This window comes from Anomaloglossus baeobatrachus, chromosome 5 (genome assembly GCF_048569485.1).
Source record: "Anomaloglossus baeobatrachus isolate aAnoBae1 chromosome 5, aAnoBae1.hap1, whole genome shotgun sequence".
Taxonomy (NCBI): Eukaryota; Metazoa; Chordata; class Amphibia; order Anura; family Aromobatidae; genus Anomaloglossus; species Anomaloglossus baeobatrachus.
In genome coordinates, this window is record NC_134357.1 from 202,538,794 (window position 1) to 202,560,776 (window position 21,983).

Consider the following 21,983-nt stretch of genomic DNA (forward strand, 5'->3'; position numbering starts at 1 on the left):
CTACCTCCTTTTCTGCAATAAGTTTGTCCAGAGAGGCTTGCAGGCGTGCTTTTTCAGCTTCTTGTTCAGCTACCAAGCATGTTCTGTCTGCTTGCAGGCGTGCACTTTCTGCATCTCTGTCTGCTTGTCTTAGCTTTAGTTGCATCTCTTGTGCAGCAAAGGTGGATTTTACTTTTGCAGCCTCAGCTTCTGCACGAGCGAGAGCAGCGAACTCTTTCACTGAAGACTTGTTAGAGCAGCTTGCTCGGGACCTTGTCCTGACTGAGGGTGCTCTGGATGGAGACATTGTGCACTCAGCTGTGGATTGATGATAACTTGGGCGGTAAAGCTGGGTCTATACGTGAACGGGTTCGCGTGGCGGGAAAGGTGTCGTGCTTGCTGGGGAGGGCTGCGGTCTTGATCCCTGCGGCTGTATGGCGGCTGCTGTAGTACCCATATGCGGTGCAGTGTGGGTGATAGCGGTCCCATGCAGTCTATTCAACTACCGCCTGCGGTCAGTGTCCGTTTTTACTATTCTGCCTTCTTTCACGTAACGCTGTGAATCTCCTGCATACAGCTAAACCCTCGTTCACATTTCAAATAAACAGACTGTGGAGTTCAATAGCCTTGATTTATTAGCTGGTAACGTGAACTTGATTGCAGTATACGTGGAATATACAGTGAATATAGGAATATCCAAGATGCAGTTGAATACGGAATACGGTATATCCAAGATACTGTTTTATACGGGTAAAAACTATAACAAGAAAATGATTACAGTCAGTACAGTGTTAATACAGAGTTAACATAGCATAACAGTACATGAGATACAGTTCTTATGAGAATGTAGGTGAAAGGTCACTGCATCTGCAATACATAGCAATCTTATCTATACAAACAAGGCAGGGATGACACTAAAGGTGTAGAATTACAATGTACAGTGCATTTACTAACTCTTCCATCTAAGATTCTACCACTAACACATGTAATTTGCTTTGCTCATCGGATTACACTAGGCAGGGGTGAATGTACAGAGAGGTAAGTCGGCATGTCATTTCCTGACAAATCCAAAGAGAAAATGGCTGCAGGCTTCTTCTCAGCTCAGGGAGGAGTTCCTTACCCAGAATATATTTTGCTTACAGAGAAACTCAGCAATTCAAAAGAATAACAACGACCTCTAGGGGTTGTAACAGAAATTGCAATGAATGACTATTAGCAGGCTGCCATGAGGCAGAACACTGACAGTTTGTGATGTCGGGTGTCTGATAGACGCCATGACATCACAAACTGCTGGGCTTGATGTCAGGTGACCTTACAGCTTGTATAAACCCCATTTATTACCCCGTTTGCCACCGCACTGGATGAGCTGGGGTGAAGCGCCAGGATTGGCACATCTAGTGGATGCGCCACTTCTGGGGTGCCTGCGGCCTGCTATTTTTAGGCTGTGAAGGGCCAATAACTATGGACCTTCCCACCCTGAGAATACCAGACCATAGCTGTCCGCTTTACCTTGGCTGGTGATACAATTTGAGGGGGACCCTACTTTTTTTGTAATTATTAATATTTATAAAATAATTAGAAAAAAAGAGCTTGGAGTGACCTCCACATTGGATCCCCCACCACGGTAAAGCTTCCAGCTGTGGTTTTCAGGCTACAGCCTTCTGCTTTACCCTAGCTGGCTATCAAAAATGGGAGGACCCAACGTCATTTTTTTTTTTTAACTATTTTGGGCTTCCCTGTATTTTGATTGCCAGTCAAGGTAATGCCAGGCAGATGGGGGTGGCAACCCGTAGCTGTCGTCTTTTTCTGCGCTGAGAATCAAAAATACCGCGGAGCGCTACGTCATTTTTTTAATGATTTATTTTTACAGCACTGTGATGTCCAGCAATCAAAATACAGGGAAGGCCTTTTTGTTTTTATTTATTTAAATAAATAATTAAAAAAATATATATATGGGCTCCCGCTGCATTTTTTGTATTGCTAGCTAAGGGTAATCCAAGTAGCTACTGGGTGCTAACCCCCACTGCTTGGTGTTACCTTCACTGGCAATGGAAAATCCAGGGAAGCATTTTTTATTTTTTTTGCCAAAAAACTACAAAAAAAATGACGTGAGCTTCGCCATATTTTTGTATGCTAGCCAGGTACAGCAGGCAGGTACGGCTGCCCCCAGCCCCCAGCTGCCTATTTGTACCCGGCTGGGGACTAAAAATATAGGGAAGCCCTTTTTTTAATTATTTCATAAATTTCATGAAATAATTAAAAAAAGAAAAAAATGACGTGGGCTTCACCCCATTTTTGTGTCCGGCAATCCAGGTACAACTAGGCAGCTGGGGATTGGATCCACAGCACAGGTTAGCCCGAGCTTTCTGGGCCCCCCTGCTGCGAATTGCAGTCCGCAGCCGCCCCAGAAAATGGCGCTCTCATAGAAGCGCCATCTTATGGCGCTATATCCAACTCTTCCAGCTGCCCTGATGCCGGTGGCTCGCTGGGTAATAATGAGTTAATACTAGCTTTGTTTTACTAGCTAATATTGAGTCAGAGATTCTTAATGTCAGGCAAGTTTGACCCAGCCATTAAGAATCTCCAATAAAGGGTTAAAAAAAAGACATCACACAGAGAAAAAATACTTTAATAGAAATAAATACACAGACACATTAGAGACTCCATGTTTATTACTCCCTGTTAGCCCTCCACAATCCTGGTCTTGTGTCTTCTTTCTTCTTCAACCCATGAAGCTCTGCTACATCAGCAGCACTGCATGGGAGAAAGACGCTGCTGCTCCCCGTACAGGCTTTTCCCTCCATGAGTGGTCAATGCTGCTGACTGTTAGCGGTAATGTCACCGCTGACAGATGGGTTACCATAGCAATGGTGCTCCGATTACGTGATTCCCGGTGCCGCTGTGTGCTGTTAGCGGTGACGTCACCGCTAACAGGTGCGTTGCTATGGCAATGGTGATCTCTGTTATTGACCGGCTGTGTCAGCCGGTCAATAACGGAACGGGGAAGCAGAACGGGGAGTCGACCGTGTGCCAGAGCATGTCGCCGGTACACAGCGATACACAAACGTGCACCGTGTACCGGAGACATGCAATGACAGGACCTAGCATGACGTCAAAGCCATGTGACCAGTCTGTAGCCAATGAGATAATAGACACATGACTGGTCACATGCTATTTTGACGTCACGATAGGTCCTGTCATCACTGCTGGTTACCGGGAGGACGCAGCGATTATCGATGGAAAAGCTGCAGGAGACAGAGTGCAGGATGGATCACGGGGACAGGTAAGTGTTATGGCAATGTTTATTAACTGTATGTGTACATTTATAATGTGTTTTTATGTGTTTGTGATTGCCTCCCATTGTTTTCAATGGGGTTCGAGAGGTTCGTCGAACAGGGCACCGTTCAACTAACCGAACTGAACTCGAACTCTAGGGGAGTGGCTCATCTTTAGTAGTAATGTAGAAGCATTGATCAAATATCTCCATTACTATCCCAGCAAGTGTAAAGGGAAAAAAACACATTCACTTATTTCATATTTTAAAAACATCCACAAAGCTCTGATGTAATTTATTCTGTATGAGCCCCACAGCATCCTCCAAATTGGTACTCCACCTACGGAGTCAAGTTCAAAGAATGAGGCTCCATACGTAACTCTCAGTCAGCGTCAGACCCAAAATTTCTCACGTGGAATGACTCAGTGCTGTCACTGCCCATGAGACATTCTAAGTCTGGAACGCACTAGGAGTAAATTATTGACTAGCGCTTCATTGGTTGGAATACCGAATTGGAGGATGACGTGGGGCCAGTACACCATGGACTATGTCAGAGCTTTGTGGATCTTTTTAAAATATTGAATAGGTGAAGGGGAGTGTGAGTGAGTCTTCATTCAAATGAATTATTTTTTCTGTGTGTTTTTTGCACCTTAAACTTACTGAGTTAGTAATGGGGGTGCCTCATAAATGCCTCTCCATTGCTAACCCCTAGGCTTAATGCCAGCTGACATTACAAACCTGACAAAAACCCCTTAAAATATTACTCTGATTGCCACTGCACCAGGTCAATCGGGAAGAGATGGGACAAAGCCTCAGAATTAACGCAACTAAAAGATGCACCTATTCTGGGGTGACTCTGGGCTGCAATTCTTTGACTAGGAAGGCTCCGATAAGCATGGGCCTTCCAGCCTAAAAATATCAGCCTGCAGCTCATTATAAAAAAAGGGGGAACCCATACTACTTTTTAACATGATTTATTTATTAGCTTAAACAATGCTAAAAACACCCTTTAGTACCATATGAAAGGCACTAAAGGTTGCAAATGTACAAACATTATTCTATTCTAAGTTTTCCCTCCTAGATCAGCTCTACCTGGACTGCTTTCACAAAGCCACTGTGCAGAGATCGCTCCCACAGATCTCATATAAGACCCTATGATGCGATGTGGCTGGCCAATCATAATAATGCAAGTAGCCAACATGGCTATGGCCTCTACGAGTATTTCAGGCAATCCCCACATGCTTATTGGCTTTCTAACAGCCACAAAACATACGGGGTGAGTACTCGAGCTTTCCCCTGTGATATTTGATTGAGTAACAAGTGTACTAGAGTACCCTGCTCGAACGAGTATTGAGCAGTGCGAACCACACTCGCTCATCAGTAGAGGCTAGATTTTGTGACTTTAGTGGGGGTGAATTATCTGTAGGAATTCTGGGAGATGATAATGATGATGGTGGGATCTATGTAAAGGTAGGGTGCAACATCGTGTGTATGTTCCTATATGGATCACATTTCTTATCTTCAGGGTCTAAATACTAAAGTAATGTATGTGCTGCTCAATATTGTTGCATTTTGATAAAAAGCATTCATGCCCAGCCTGCTCTCCACTCTCGGAACGCTCCCATTTATATCGTTAATTAAGAGACTCTTGACTTGACAATACTAAGCAATTTGGTTGCTCTAACTCTATCATTCTACTATAACAGCTCTTGTAACAAGACATGATGAGAGAAGGAAAGCCTCCAGAGATAAAATTATCTTTGAATAAAAATAGAAGCAAAGTAAAATTCCCCTGAGTCAGAGCCCAAACATTTGGACTGAGGATCCATCTTGTAATGGAGGGACTTAACGGAGCACAGTGTGGCATATATCCATTTTGAAGACAAACAAGAAAGGCAGAAATTACACATATTTACAAAAACTGACGTCAAGTGTGTTAAGGTACAAAAACTTTCAAATACATATTTTATATTTGGTGTTTAGTACAAAATGTAAATTACATAATAGATAACATTTAAAGATATAAAATCTTTGTTATATATGGAAAATACATATACTTTATAAAATAATAGATATGTGCAAATCATGTAATGCAAGTGATTAAGCAAATTCACTACAATGAAAGCATAGATTTAATAACTCTTTAGTACAAAATATCATGCAGAAGTGTTTTATTGTATAGTATTTAGGAGCGCCACAAATTTGAATGAAACCAAAAACTATTTTGTCCTTTAATAATATAAAAAAGTATTCATATTAACTAAGTACATTTTGCAAGGTTCTGTGTGGTAATCAATCTACACAAAATACAGAATTGTTGTGACAAATAATAAAAATAGGCATTTTCTTATTAAGAATAACACTGGGGAACAAATGAAATAAAAATGTGTTGGTGCCTCGGGCATTAGGATTGATTTTACGTATATTCACTCCACTGAATCAGAATATGTAATTTATTGTTTTGTAGCACCTCTACTTTTTGATATAATGTGGAGTTGCCCACATATCGACAGCGGTATTAATTATATAATCAAAGATAGTCTGTAAATCTAATTGTTAAAAAGTAAGTTAAAATTCTTTCCATTTTTTTCTTATATTTGGAATGCAGATTAATTGTTTGCAGATTGAGGGTGGCCGAGATGCTGAGACCCTCTTTGACTGGTCAGTAGATCCCTGAGAAGTGTGCACATACAAGTGCATCTCAATAAATTAGAATATTCTCAACAAGTTAATTTTTTTTCAGTAATTTAAAACGAAAAGGCAAACACATATATTACATAGAGTAATTACAAACAGACTGATGTATTTCATGTTCTTATTTCTGTTAACACTAGAAGTCACAGACATTTTGAGCTCCCCCCTGGAGTCCTGAAAGAGGGTCAAATGAACCTGTTACGGGGGGCTGTCTGATAATAACCTAAAGGAGTATCAGACAGTCAGGGTCTACCGTGCAAAGACTCTGCTGCAGACTATGGCAGAGTGCAATACCTCTGTTAACTCACAAAAGGATATAATAAGTAAGTAAAGCAATTCCTCCCTTACTTGGAGGGTGTGTGGAATGATCTCTGTTAATAACCACAGAGACAAAGGCAATGTGTGCGAAATGGCACCTACCTAGGTCCGCTCTTCTAGTGGTGCAAAAGAGACGAACAGCAGCGTAAGCCGCACAAAGCTCCTACCTGCGTTCGCTCCACTAGTGTGCGAGGACACGAACCACTAGATATGGCACCTGCCTAGGTCCGCGCTTCTAGTGGTGCAAAAGAGACGAACAGCAGCGTAAGCCGCACAAAGCTCCTACCTCTGTTCGCTCCCCTAGTGTGCGAGGATACGAACAACTGCCAGACGCAGTATAAGGAACGTTACCCTAGCGGCAACGTCCACCTACGAGTCGAACCACAAGGCCCAGCCAGACCATGTGCCTCAGGCACCTGCCTATGTACGCTCCCCTAAGAGGTAAGGATACGGACAGCAGCCGAAGCTGTAAGGTATAAGAACTCTACCCTGCCGGTAGCGCTCACCTACCATAGACAGAGGAATGCCTAGAGGAACGCGCACAGAGCGTCTACTCTTATGCATGAACCAAGAGGACTGAGCGCCATGCGGCATGTGTCAGGGTCTTATATAGACTCTGTGCCTCATCCAAGATGGAGGACACCAGAGCCAATCCGCTGCCAGAACGACAGGAGTGACGTCATGCTGGCCTATCACCGAGCAAGGCATCACAAACACATGACCAGCGACCAATCGGCATAGAAGGTGTCAGAGACATGTGACCTCGTGTCAGCGATGATGTCACCCGCACATGTGCAATGGCTCCAATATAGGACTTAGTCTCCAGCGCTCGCACATGTGCAGTAGCAAGAAATCTGGACTTAGTCTCCAGCGCTCGCACATGTGCAGTAGCAAGAAATCTGGACATAGTCTCCAGTGCTCGCAGCAACCGTAACAGTACCTCCCCCTCAAGGGCCCCCCTCCCGGCGACGCAGGTAATCGGCAACTAAGTCGGGAGCATGGACAGCCTCCTCAGGCTCCCAAGAGCGATGTTCCGGGCCGTAACCCTCCCAATCTATCAAGAAGAACCTGCGCCCTCTAACCATCTTAGAACCAACTATGGCTCGTACCTCATAGCTAGAGCGAGAGGAATCAGAGGCAGGAGAGTGCACTTCAATGAGCGTGAGGTAAAAAAGCCGGCTTTAGCAGTGAGACATGGAATTTGTCATGAATCCTAAGATGGACGGGTAACTTCAATTGGTAGACTACAGGATTTACCTGTCGAAGAACCTCATAAGGACCCAGGAAGCGAGGAGCAAATTTGACAGAGCTCACTCTAAGTCTCACGTGTTTTGCAGAGAGCCACACAAAGTCCCCTGGAGAAAAGACAGGAGCCGGGCGACGAAACCGATTGGACACCGTCTTCATACGGTCCTTAGCTGCTTGGATCGACTCTTGAGTCCGATCCCAAACCTCTCTGGCATTAGTTGCCCAGTCGGCCACAAGAGGAGGAGGTGCAGCAGCGGGAAACGGTACCGGTACCCTAGGGTGTTGCCCATTATTGAGTACGAACGGTGTCTGCCCAGTGGCCTCAGCCAGCGAATTGTTAAGGGCAAATTCTGCCCAGGGTAGGAGGGAGGACCAGTTATCGTGGTTCTCAGCAACAAAGTGTCGAAGGTAATATAATCAAAATAATCATAGATTGATTGGTACGCTCAACCAAACCATTGGTCTCCAGATGGTATGCCGAAGAGAGATTCAACTTAATTTGCAGAAGGCTACAAAGATCTCGCCAGAAACGGGAAGTAAATTGAGGGCCTCTATCACAAATGATACGATCTGGCATCCCGTGAAGCCTAAAGACATGCTTGAGGAATAGTTTGGCTAGTACCCTGGAAGATGGGATTCTCGATAACGGTACGAGAAGAACCATCCGGGGGAAATGGTCCGTAATGACCCACGCAAATCTATGTCCCTGTGAACATGGAAGATCACCCACAAAGTCCATGCCTACCACCTCCCATGGTCTATCTGGCACTGGTAAAGGATGCAAGAGCCCAGCCGGTCTCTGCCGTAATGGACGGTTGCGAGCACACGAGTAGCAGGAACCGACATATCTCTTGACGTGGCTGGCTAAGTGTGGCCACCAATACCACCTCTCCAGTAACTCTCGTGTCCGCCTAATACCAAAATGCCCACCCACCTTTGAGGTGTGGGCCCATGACAGTATATCATTCTGTCGATCAGGCGGAACAAAGGTCTTGCCCGGTGGGATTTGGTCTAACGTCACAGGGGAGAGCGTATGAAAAACCCTGGAGGGAAGGATAAGACGAGGTTCGTCAATCTCTTCCTGGGTAGAAAGCATAGAGCGAGACAGGGCGTCTGCCTTGTTATTCTTACTCCCAGACAGATAGTTGATGGAGAAGTGAAAGCGGGAGAAAAACAAGGACCAGCGGGCTTAGCGAGGATTCAGACGCTGAGCGGTTTGTAAGTACGTCAGATTCTTATGGTCTGTATAGACCTGGAAAGGATGTTTCGCTCCTTCCAGCAAGTGACGCCACTCCTCCAAGGCTAATCTCAGGGCGAGCAGTTCCCTATCCCCAATGGTATAGTTTCTCTCTGCCGGTGAAAAGGTTTCCGCAAAGAAGAAACACGGCCTTTTTCTACCTGCACCGTTCTTTTGATACAAGACCGCACCAGCACCCACTGAAGAGGCATCAACCTCTAAGAGGAAGGGCTTACTCTCATCGGGTCTTTGAAGAACGGGAGCAGTTGAAAAGTGTTTTTTTACTGCCTCAAAAGCCTGAGATGTCTCAGTAGACCAGGCTTTGGGATTAGCACCTTTCTTAGTCAAGGCCACCAAAGGGGCCACCAAAGTAGAAAAATGGGGTATGAACTGCCTGTAATAATTTATGAATCCTAAGAAGCGTTGCACCGCCTTCAAGGAATGAGATTCGGACCATGCAGGACAGCAGAGAGCTTTGCAGGATCCATAGCCAGGCCCTCTTGTGAGATAATGTAACCCAAAAAAGGCAATGAGGACTGCTCGAATACACATTTCTCGAGTTTAGCAAACAATGAGTGCTCCCTTAAACGGGAAAGGACACGAACGACATCCTGACGATGAGTCTCCAGATCAGGAGAAAAAATCAGGATGTCGTCCAGATACACCACTACTGAGGATAACAGTAAATCCCTGAACACATCGTTTACGAAGTCCTGAAATACTGCGGGTGCATTACATAACCCAAAAGGCATGACGAGGTATTCATAGTGACCGTCTCGGGTGTTAAAAGCGGTCTTCCATTCGTCACCCTTTCGAATTCGTACCAAGTTATACGCACCCCGCAGATCCAACTTCGTAAAAACTTGAGCTCCTCTCAGTCTGTCAAAGAGCTCCAAAATTAAAGGTAATGGGTATTTGTTCTTTATTGTGATTGCGTTGAGACCCCTGTAATCTATGCAGGGACGCAAATCACCCTCTTTCTTCCGAACAAAGAAAAACCCAGCTCCCGCGGGAGAGACAGACTTACGAATGAACCCCTTCTCTAAACTCTCTCTTATATAGGTCGACATGGCCTCCGACTCAGGTATCGACAGGGGGTAAACCCTGCCTTTAGGTGGAACCGAACCTGGGATAAGGTCTATGGCACAGTCATACGGCCTATGGGGTGGAAGAACCTCAGCACCCTGTTTGGAGAACACGTCAGCGAAATCCAGATAGGGTGTAGGTATGGGAGAGAGATCAGTAGATGCAACCGCAATGACCTTAGGTGGTAAGGGAAGACATCGGGACTGACATTTCGAACCCCAACTAATAATGCTGTCAGACTCCCAGTCAATGTGAGGAGCATGAGTCCGAAGCCATGGGAGACCCAGAAGGACGTCGTCTATACCCTCAGGCAAAACAAGAAAAGAAATCTCCTCTATGTGACCCTGAGACAGGGAAAGGCGCAAGGGAACTGTCCTCAATGTAATGGAGTCAGACAACATAGTTCCATTAACAACACGGACAGGAATAGGCGCCTCTAACATGATAGAGGGAATAGTGTGTCCCTTTACAAATCCTGAGGACACAAAAGTCCCGTCAGCTCCGGAATCCACAAAAGCCATAATAGGCCATGTATTCTCAGATAACGAGAGCTGACCTGGGATACAATACTTAGCGGGTGCAGAAGACGTCTCTAGTAACCCCCCTCTAATGGTTACTAGGCCAGGAAGTTTCCCTGACGACTAGGACACTTGTTGGCATAGTGCCCAGCCTGACGACATACGTAACATATAGGGAAAACAAGAGAAAGCTCATGCAATTCCGGCGCACAACCCAATCATATATATTAGTCAGTGACTGGTTCATATAATTATAAATTTATTAAGTCCAAAAACACACACTACAAAAACATGATAAAATCAATTAAAATTGTGCAGAATAGCATAGGTAAGGACACGTTCCCTCTGGAATCAAGTGGAAAATCGCCAACATGGATTCATGCAGGAAGTCAGCATATGATAGAGAATAACTAACTCCTGTATACCTGTCAATAATAGTTATTAATTCCACAACGCATGAATTCAATGTATGAATAGTTGAATGATAACAATGCATGTACCCCAATATTTCAATATATACATATCAAGAGTTTATCATGTCCCCGTAGTACATCTCATAATAGTAGAGTCTGAGTGACCATAAAACTAGGGCTGTGAATGATAGGCCCTGAAGGGGTAACAATGATGTCCCAAATATTCTATTGGGTATGCCTCATCAGAGTCAAACAATGAGACCTGATGGTAACATAACAAAAGTTTGCACAGTAAAAAGTCATCACCTAGTTATTCATTAAAAATACACTACCCATGTATAGAGCATGAACATGGAAGTCATGGCAACACCAGGGGGAGCGTGGCCGGCCCCACGCGTATCGCTGCGGACAGCTTCATCAGGGGAGGGTGTGAGTTGGACCATGTGAAAAGATATATATAGGAACCTTAATCATCTAATTAAAAACAAGTGGTGGAGAATGAACACATCATTACTAGTTACTAAGCATGCTATACAGACATACCATTGGTGGTTGCTCTGGAGATTAAACATGCACAGCGTATGCCGTTGATGGTTACCATGAACGCTGTATGTGCACGGAGCTGGGCGCTGCCATCACCGGATATGATGTCATATCCGGAATCCCAGTATCCGGAGATTACACCAGTGCAGCTGATTAAAGAAAGACAGAGAATAACAGCCCGATGGGCACAGTGGGGGTTACAGGGGTCCAGTGCATCCTGAATCCATGTGGCGAAAGGCGTTTTTCAAACAGTATGCAGGGACATCGTGATCACCGTGACTGGAAATGATGTCATATGCAAACTGAGTGGTCTCAAAACCCTGCGCATGCTTACTAGAGATACATAGGAGATACCCACAGCACAGCGCAGACCGTGCATCTACCATGTGGGCGCCAGTCAGGCAACAGTTAATCCACTATATGGGTGCAAATGCCCTAGGGCACTAGTATCCACCCAAATGCATCATGATTGGTATTGAATCCCACCCATGTCCATAGTATCAATGCACATTATCCAATAATGTATGGTATCTCCTGCTTAATATAACCACCAGTTACCACCACAAACGTGGATTTATCCGTATCTAAATCCCCACATGATAGGTCATTCAGGGCGGGATCCCACCCCTATGTACCAATACACATTATCCATTAGATGCCTGGTATCACCTGCCTGATGTAACCACAAATTCATACCACAAAGTGTGGATTTATCATATGTACCCAAGTCCCCATATGATATATCATTCAGAGCAGGATTTCTCCCCTCTTTATTTTTACACATCCTTCCCTTTAATACCGCGATCGCGGATTTACATATGATCCCTATCCAAAACGTCCCCCAATGCACTTATTAAGTGAACTCAATTAGTGAATACCAGATGAATATATGATATCACCTAGTACTATGGGACCTCTGATGGATGAAAACCACATGATGTGGACCTATTATAAATACAAGGTGTCCCCATGTGGCAAAAATGGAGTGACCCCCTCTTTTTTCTCCTATTTATAAATCTATTTGCATGCGGTACCCCAGTCACAAGAGAGGGAAGATCAATCAAAATTGTCACTAAATCATGATCCATAGGGACAGACACGCACATAGTAGTATTATATACTGCCACTATTTATAAATAGTTATGTTCTATAACATCAAATAAATAGGTACCAATACCACAGTATGTAAATATTATCAGATCATCTCTAGGAAGCCGGGCTGAGAAGTCCCAGCATCTATGTATCCCATGCCAGTAAGACAAAAACCATGGGAAAAGGGGGAGGGATAAAGAGGGGGGAAGAACGAGAGCGGGAGAAGACCAAATGGGGACCGGCCATGCGTGTCGGGTATAACCAAAATGACGGAACTCGGTCTAGTATTGAAGGAGTGACCCTTCACGATTCTTAAAAGACCAAGGAGGTCATTGCATCAATTAATATGTCCATGCCCTCCTCATCCAATATCATTCGAACTGAGGCTATGATGCCAAGATTATGTCGACTCTCCCTATAGTGGAGAGCCAGGCTCAAGTATTCCAACATATAGGTTATATCAACCAGTCCCAATTGTCCATCAAGGTTCTCTGTAATTCTGTACAAGATGTTAGCAGAAAAGGTCCATCCCTTGTCCTTACTTCATTAGGGAAGCTGGGTAATTGTAATAATGGCAATCGGGAAGATAGACAGTTGTAGTGGTGGTAATAGCAATGACCATCTCGGTAGGTACCGTATACTTCTTCCGATCGACCATGAATTCCCAGTGTTAAGTCCATATTGCATAGATACTACAGTAAAGGGAGAGACAAAAATCATGAGAATACTGCATCTCCATAGAGAAAGTATTATTATTCACCTAGGAAGCCAGTATACAACAGTTCTTCATTAAGCCCTAAAGGAGTGAGGGATTTAAGCGTGAAAATCCACCTTGCCTCAGCCCTCAATAGGGGTTTCCACAAGGACCCACCCCTGCCACTGCTCGTAACTTTCTGCAGCCCCACCAACCGTAGATTGTGACACGAACCTCCATGTTATCTGAGAAAATGTGCAGCCACAGATGTCAGGGTCTTCCCTTTCTTCTCATCAGACTTCGCCAAATTGATCGTAGAAGTATGCTTTTGTATCCTTTTTCGTAATTCCTGCGATGTCTGTCCCACGTAGATTTTCTGGCATGGGCATATAATGGCATACACAACATTAGTAGTCTTACAGTTGATATATGTCGACAGTGAGTGTGGGGTAGAGTCAGTAGGATTGATGAACACTAGTGATGAGCGAGCATGCTTGTTACTACTCGGTACTCGCACGAGTATCACTGTACTCGGTCTACTCGGCGGGGACTCGTGCTGTACTCGTGGTCTTCATTTCTGCATGTTGGCGCTCTTTTGAGAGCCAGCCCTCATGCAGGGATTGGCTGGCAGACCACTGCAATGCCACAGCCCTGTTAGTTGTGGAATTGCAGTGATTGGCCGGCCTGCACAGCGTGACCGAGCCTTTATACCGGCCGGCGCGCTGTGCTCTGCTCACAGCTATCCAGACAGTCAGTGCAGGGAGAGTGTCGCTGCTTCAGGGAAAGGTTTGCGGCCCTTTATAGCTATTTCCGTAGCAGGGCTGCAAACAGTGTGACCAAAAGTCCTTCTCAGGACTATTCTAGTTGTATACAGGCAGGCAGGGTATAGCCAGGTCGGAGTACAGTAGCAGAGTCCTTCTCAGGACTATTGTTGCTGTATACAGGCAGGGTATAGCCAGGTTGGAATACAGGCTAGTGACCAAAAGAGTCCTTGTCAGGACTATTGTAGCAGTATACAGGCAGGCAGGCAGGCAGGGTATATAGCCATTCCTAGTGGTGACCGTATACCAGCCTTCATCATATCTGGGGCTGGTGTACACAGTCTAAAACAGTCCAGATAGTGTCAGACTTCTCAGTAATTGTCGCTCCTAAAAACCTGTTAGGTTCTTATTGCGTCCGTGCTTGCATTTAAAAACCGCACGTGTGTGCCTGTCGGTGGCAGCGTACAGGTGCACGTTTTTCACAAACTATTATATAACGCACAAGTCTAGTGAATAATACACGTCAGTCAGCAGTGGCTGATAGTGTCAGACTTCTCAGTAATTGTCGCTCCTAAAAACCTGTTAGGTTCTTATTGCGTCCGTGCTTGCATTTAAAAACCGCACGTGTGTGCCTGTCGGTGGCAGCGTACAGGTGCACTTGTGTGCGTTTTTCACAAACTATTATATAACGCACAAGTCTAGTGAATAATACACGTCAGTCAGCAGTGTCTGATAGTGTCAGACTTCTCAGTAATTGTCGCTCCTAAAAACCTGTTAGGTTCTTATTGCGTCCGTGCTTGCATTTAAAAACCGCACGTGTGTGCCTGTCGGTGGCAGCGTACAGGTGCACTTGTGTGCATTTTTCACAAACTATTATATAACGCACAAGTCTAGTGTATAATACACGTCAGTCAGCAGTGTCTGATAGTGTCAGACTTCTCAGTAATTGTCGCTCCTAAAAACCTGTTAGGTTCTTATTGCGTCCGTGCTTGCATTTAAAAACCGCACGTGTGTGCCTGTCAGTGGCAGCGTACAGGTGCACTTGTGTGCATTTTTCACAAACTATTATATAACGCACAAGTCTAGTGAATAATACACGTCAGTCAGCAGTGTCTGATAGTGTCAGACTTCTCAGTAATTGTCGCTCCTAAAAACCTGTTAGGTTCTTATTGCGTCCGTGCTTGCATTTAAAAACCGCACGTGTGTGCCTGTCGGTGGCAGCGTACAGGTGCACTTGTGTGCATTTTTCACAAACTATTATATAACGCACAAGTCTAGTGAATAATACACGTCAGTCAGCAGTGTCTGATAGTGTCAGACTTCTCAGTAATTGTCGCTCCTAAAAACCTGTTAGGTTCTTATTGCGTCCGTGCTTGCATTTAAAAACCGCACGTGTGTGCCTGTCGGTGGCAGCGTACAGGTGCACGTTTTTCACAAACTATTATATAACATACAAGTGTAGTGTATAATACACGTCAGTCAGCAGTGGCTGATAGTGTCAGACTTCTCAGTAATTGTCGCTCCTAAAAACCTGTTAGGTTCTTATTGCGTCCGTGCTTGCATTTAAAAACCGCACGTGTGTGCCTGTCGGTGGCAGCGTACAGGTGCACTTGTGTGCATTTTTCACAAACTATTATATAACGCACAAGTCTAGTGAATAATACACGTCAGTCAGCAGTGTCTGATAGTGTCAGACTTCTCAGTAATTGTCGCTCCTAAAAACCTGTTAGGTTCTTATTGCGTCCGTGCTTGCATTTAAAAACCGCACGTGTGTGCCTGTCGGTGGCAGCGTACAGGTGCACTTGTGTGCATTTTTCACAAACTATTATATAACGCACAAGTCTAGTGAATAATACACGTCAGTCAGCAGTGGCTGATAGTGTCAGACTTCTCAGTAATTGTCGCTCCTAAAAACCTGTTAGGTTCTTATTGCGTCCGTGCTTGCTTTTAAAAACCGCATGTGTGTGCCTGTCGGTGGCAGCGTCAGGCTCCATATTGTCCCTGGATAGAGATGTGCATGAGGGCCTCAAAACATTGTTCCCATTGCAAAGGAGCGGGTCTCCTGTCGTTGTAATGCCCATTCTGAAAGAATGGGCGAAAAAATTTACCACTGGGGGTATACCTGAAACAAAGGCCTAACTCTTGTAACGGTCATCATGATGGCGCATGAGGAGAAGGAGGAGCAGTCCAGCGATTAGCCAAAGTCCAGAAGTGTGTTACCATGGGTGAGTGGAGGTACATGGCAAAATCCCGTTACAAACTTTAAATTCCGCTGTCATTTGCTGGTGGTGTGGTGAAGTCTGGCCCAATCCAACCCTTGTTCATCTTGATTAGAGTCAGCCTGTCAGCATTTACAGTTGACAGGCAGGTGCGTTTATCTGTAATGATTCCACCTGCGGCACTAAAAACACGCTCTGACAAAACGCTAGCGGCAGGGCAGGCCAGGACTTCCAAGGCGTAGAGAGCCAATTCATGCCACGTGTCCAGCTTGGATACCCATTAATTGTAAGGCACAGAGGAATGTCAGAGTACAGTTGTTTGATCTGCAAGGTACTCCTTGAGCATCTGGGCAAACTTAGGATTTCTTGTGGCACTACCCCGCACCTCAGGGGCTGTGGTATGTGAGGGGCTGAGAAAACTGTCCCACATCTTAAAGACTGTTCCCCTACCTCTGGCGGATTGGACTTGTGCCCCTCTCGGCTGTACGCCTTGGTTGTCCACTGATTCCTGACCTATGTCGCTATCGTTTTGTGATGGGAATGCTTTGCCTACTTCCGTGACTATGGCCTTCTGGAACTGCTGCATTTTTCCTGACTTCTCCGCCTCGGGAATAAGAGACATAAAGTTCTCCTTGTAGCATGGGTCTAACAGTGTTACCAACCAGTAATGATTGTCGGCCAAGATGTTCTTAACGCGAGGGTCACGAGACAGGCAGCTTACCATAAAGTCAGCCATGTGTGCCAGACTCTTAACAGCCATCACTTCAGTATCCTGACCAACACGATGACTGAACATGCTGTCCTCCTCCTCCTCCTCCTCCTCCTCATCATCATCTACCCTGTCCTCTGGCCAGCCACGCTGAACCGAGGATATGACTGCATGTCATATCCTCAATTTGGCCAGAGAGTTGCTCCATGTCTTCATCCTCCTCCTCGTCATAGTCCTCCACTGCACGTTGTGATGAGACGAGGCTGGGCTGTGTGTTATCACCCACACCCACTACTGTTTCTTGCTCAAACTCATCGCGCTCCGCCTGCAATGCATCATGGTTGTTTTTTGAGCAGAGACCATTTTAGAAGGCAGAGAAGCGGTATGGTGACGCTAATAATGTCGTCATCGCCGCTCACCATCTTGGTGGAGTCCTCAAAGTTTTGGCGGATGGTACATAGGTCGGACATCCATCTCCACTCCTCAGGTGTTATGTGTGGAGTTTGACCCATTTCCCTACGGCTTAGGTGATGCAGGTACTCAACAACTGCCCTCTTCTGCTCACATATCCTGACCAACATGTGCAGAGTTGAATTCCAACGCGTGGGGACATCACACACCAGTCTGTGAGCCGGAAGATGCAAATGGCGCTGAAAGCCAGCAAGGCCGGCTGAAGCAGTAGGTGACTTTCGAAAATGTGCAGACAGGCGGCGAACTTTTACCAGCAGATCAGACAGCTCTGGGTATGACTTTAGAAACCGCTGAACCACGAGGTTGAGCACATGGGCCACGCATGGAACATGTGTCAGCTGGCCTCGCCTCAAAGCCGCCACCAGGTTCCGGACATTGTCACACACGACCTTTCCTGGCTTTAGGTTCAGAGGTGTGAGCCAGTGATCTGCCTGCTGTTTCAGAGCTGTCCACACCTCTTCTGCATTGTGGGGTTTGTCACCTATGCAGATTAGCTTCAGCACAGCCTGTTGCCGCTTCGCCGAGGCAGTGCTGCAGTGCTTCTGTGTCGCCCTGGACAAGCCAGGGGCCACAGAGCACAACACTTACACACCCCACACTCCCTGCAGGCATATCATAGTCAAAACACAAAATCCTTGTTGCCTTCCCCAGGGGCTGTTGTCCACACCAGGGGGTGGAGCCAGGCGGTTGGTCTCCACCCACCAAGGAGGAGGGAAAACACAGGCAGTGAGAGTTAAGCTAAGGAAGTGGAAGGAGGAAAGTAGTAGAGAGGAGAAAAGTGACAGCAAAGAGCCTGAAGTTGGTCCGGGTGTGTGGCCCGGACAGGACAGCAAGGTTGGCAGGATGTGGTGACCGTCTGCAGTGGAGGCCGATTGGAGTCTGCCGTAAGGACCGTGGACGGGTGGTGACCCGGCCGTACCGGACCGGTATACAAAGAGAAGCCAGCACCATTGGCAGGGGCCTTTCGGATCCCGGCAAGGCTTGGTGTCGCCGTGAATTTGCCAAATCCGTTAGTGAAGGGGACCTCAGGGTTTCCAAACAGCCAAGTCACGATAGAAGGCAACCGTCCAACCGTGAAGGGGAGACACCGCCACCGCCAAGGTCAACCGTCTCCCAGGGCCAGCGCCTGTGGGCAAAAGGGGCTCCTCCGGCCCATATCCAGGTCGGGGAGCGGGTTACCGGTGGGAAACCATCACTACCAACACTGAACTTAGGTGCAGGGAGAGACAGTCATCACTAACCTGCAGGGAGGAACAACCGCAGCCGTCCGAGGGACCCGTCCATCCAGCCACTTGTTTTACCGTGAACTGTGTCATCATCATTGGGCTGAGTGAGTACCTCCGTGCCGTGCGGCACAGCGCTGCCCCTGCGACCTTGCACCTCATCAGGCCCCGCAACCCGCCTGTCATCCATCTCTACCCCATCACCGGGCCCTGGGACAACCAACCCCCCTACCCACGGCGTGGAGAAATAACAACAAAGCTGCTCCCTGTCACAGGCTCCCGGGATCCCCGTCCAGAGCAGCGGTGGTGTCCACACAATCACCACAACCGTGGATGGCATCACGGACAATATCCCCAAAACCCAAACGACCCCTTTTCACTCACGGGCGATGAGCGCCGCTCGAGTCCCCAGGATCCGGCCATCGCTCGAGCCACCGAGCAGCAGCAGCCGTAGAGCAGCGGCAGCCGGACCCGAGCAGTGGGAGAGCGCAGCGTCCCCTCCTCCGCCCGCAACACTTCCAGCTTGGGACTGGTGTGTAGGGTAAAGTGGATGAGGATGCGCAGGAGGAGGAGGAGGCTGAGGAGCATGACATTCCGGAGCTGTAGAGTGTGGGTGAAACCCTGACTGAGGTAGGGCCTGCAAAACTTGGTGTGTGAAGGACGTGTTCCGTCCCTCGCTCAGACTGGGTCCCAGCTTCCACAATATTAACCCAGTGTGACGTCAACGAGATGTAGCGGCCTTGCCCACATGCACTTGTCCACGTGTCTGTGGTTAGGTGGACTTTGGCTGAAACAGCGTTGTTCAGGGCACGTGTGATGTTTTGTGACACGTGGTTAGCAATGCGGGGACGGCACACCGGGAGAAATAGTGGCGGCTGGGGACCGAGTAATGTGGGACAGCTGCCACCATCAGGTCGCGGAATGCTTCTGTCTCAACCAGCCTAAAAGGCAACATTTCCAGCGCAAGCAGTCGCGAAATGTTAGCATTTAGAAGTGTGGCATGTGGGTCGTTGGCAGTGTATTTGCGCCTGCGTTCAAAGGTTTGCTGAATGGATAACTGAACGCTGCGCTGGGACAAGGACGTGCTTGATGATGGTGTTATTTCTGCGTGGGCAACTGCAGGTGCAGGGCCGGAGGAGGCTTGTTCTCGGGCAGCATGGACAGGGGATTGGCTCGCATGCACAACAAGCAAAGACGAAGCAGTGACATCAGCAAGCACTGCTCCTCGACTCTGTTGTACATCCCACAAAGTCGGGTGCTTGGCTGACATGTGCCTGATCATGCTGGGGGTGGTCAGGCTGCTAGTTTTGGTACCCCTGCTGATGCTGGCACGGCAGGTGTTGCAAATGGCCTTTTTAGAATCATCTGGAGCCAACTTAAAAAAACTGCCAGACTCGGGAAGACCTAACATTTGTACAGGCACCTTGTGTCGTGTTGTTCCGGGGAACAGTTGCCTGACGTCTGCCTGGGGCCACCACCCTGCTTCTTACTGCCTGTTGGGATGCTACGCCTCCCTCCCCCTGTGCACTGCTGTCCTCGCTCTGCATATCCTCCTGCCAGGTTGGGTCAGTTACTGGATCATCCACCACGTCGTCTTCCTTTTCCGCACCCTGCTCCTCCTCCTGACTTCCTGACAATTGTGTCTCATCATCGTCCACCCCTTGTTGAGACACGTTGCCAACTTCGTGAGAACGTGGCTGCTCAAATATTTGGGCATCTGTACATACAATCTCGTCATGGCCCACTTCAACAGGAGCTGGCGAGAGGCCAGAATGTGTGAATGGAAACGTGAACGAACAGCTCTTCCGAGTGTCCAAGTGTGGGATCAGTAATGTCCGTGGACGTGTACTCGGCCTGGTGGTAGGAAGGAGGATCAGGTTCTGAAAGGTGCGGTGCAGTATCACGGCTACTGACACTTGACCGTGTGGAAGACAGAGTGTTTGTGGTGGTGCCAATCTGACTGGAAGCATTATCCGCTATCCAACTAACAACCTGTTGACACTGGTCTTGGTTCAAGAGCGGTGTACTGCTGCGGTCCCCAAGAATTTGGGACAGGACGTGCGAGCGACTAGATGTGGCCCTCTGTTGTGGCAAAATTAGAGCTTGCCCACGACCTCGGCCTCTGCCTGCACCACCATCACGTCCACTTCCTTGTTCCTTGCCAACGCCCTTGCGCATTTTGCAATGCTGTGCTGATGTGTATTCACTAGACTTGTGCGTTATATCCAAGTTTTTGCAAAACGCACATAAGTGCAGCGGAAAGCTGCCACCAACAGGCACACACGTGCGGTTTTTAAATGCAAGCACGGAGGCACTAAGAACCTAACAGGTCTCTATCCAGGGACAACGTGGAGCCTCCCAATTTTTGGCTGCCCTGCCAAAGGGCTATACTATAATACACCCACTTCCTTACAATGGGCACTTCAAGTTTACAGGCCCTCATGCACGTCTCTATCCAGGGACAATGTGGAGCCTCTCAATTTTTGGCTGCCCTGCCAAAGGGCTATACTATAATACACCCACTTCCTTACAATGGGCACTTCAGGTTTACAAGCCCTCATGCACGTCTCTACCCAGGGACAACGTGGAGCCTCCCAATTTTTGGCTGCCCTGCCAAAGGGCTATACTATAATACACCCACTTCCTTACAATGGGCACTTCAAGTTTACAGGCCCTCATGCACGTCTCTATCCAGGGACAATGTGGAGGCTCTCAATTTTTGGCTGCCCTGCCAAAGGGCTATACTACAATAGACCCACTTCCTTACAATGGGCACTTCAAGTTTACAGGCCCTCATGCACGTCTCTACCCAGGGACAACGTGGAGCCCCCCAATTTTTGGCTGCCCTGCCAAAGGGCTATACTATAATACACCCACTTCCTTACAATGGGCACTTCAAGTTTACAGGCCCTCATGCACGTCTCTACCCAGGGACAACGTGGAGCCTCCCAATTTTTGGCTGCCCTGCCAAAGGGCTATACTATAATACACCCACTTCCTTACAATGGGCACTTCAAGTTTACAGGCCCTCATGCACGTCTCTATCCAGGGACAATGTGGAGCCTCTCAATTTTTGGCTGCCCTGCCAAAGGGCTATACTATAATACACCCACTTCCTTACAATGGGCACTTCAAGTTTACAGGCCCTCATGCACGTCTCTACCCAGGGACAACGTGGAGCCTCCCAATTTTTGGCTGCCCTGCCAAAGGGCTATACTATAATACACCCACTTCCTTACAATGGGCACTTCAAGTTTACAGGCCCTCATGCACGTCTCTACCCAGGGACAACGTGGAGCCTCCCAATTTTTGGCTGCCCTGCCAAAGGGCTATACTATAATACACCCACTTCCTTACAATGGGCACTTCAAGTTTACAGGCCCTCATGCACGTCTCTACCCAGGGACAACGTGGAGCCTCCCAATTTTTGGCTGCCCTGCCAAAGGGCTATACTATAATACACCCACTTCCTTACAATGGGCACTTCAAGTTTACAGGCCCTCA

At 47.2% G+C, this 21,983-nt stretch overlaps 1 protein-coding gene across 1 annotated transcript in view; it reads left to right on the top strand.

Moving 5' to 3' along the window:
• The first annotated feature begins 5,062 nt into the window (after positions 1–5,062).
• The window catches only part of DUSP29 (dual specificity phosphatase 29), a 1,433,295-nt gene continuing 1,416,374 nt past the window's right edge, over positions 5,063–21,983 (top strand). Inside the window, exon 1 of the mRNA XM_075349099.1 lies at positions 5,063–5,194. The gene's annotated coding sequence lies outside the window, so the exon portion shown is untranslated. The remainder of the gene's footprint in view (positions 5,195–21,983) is intronic.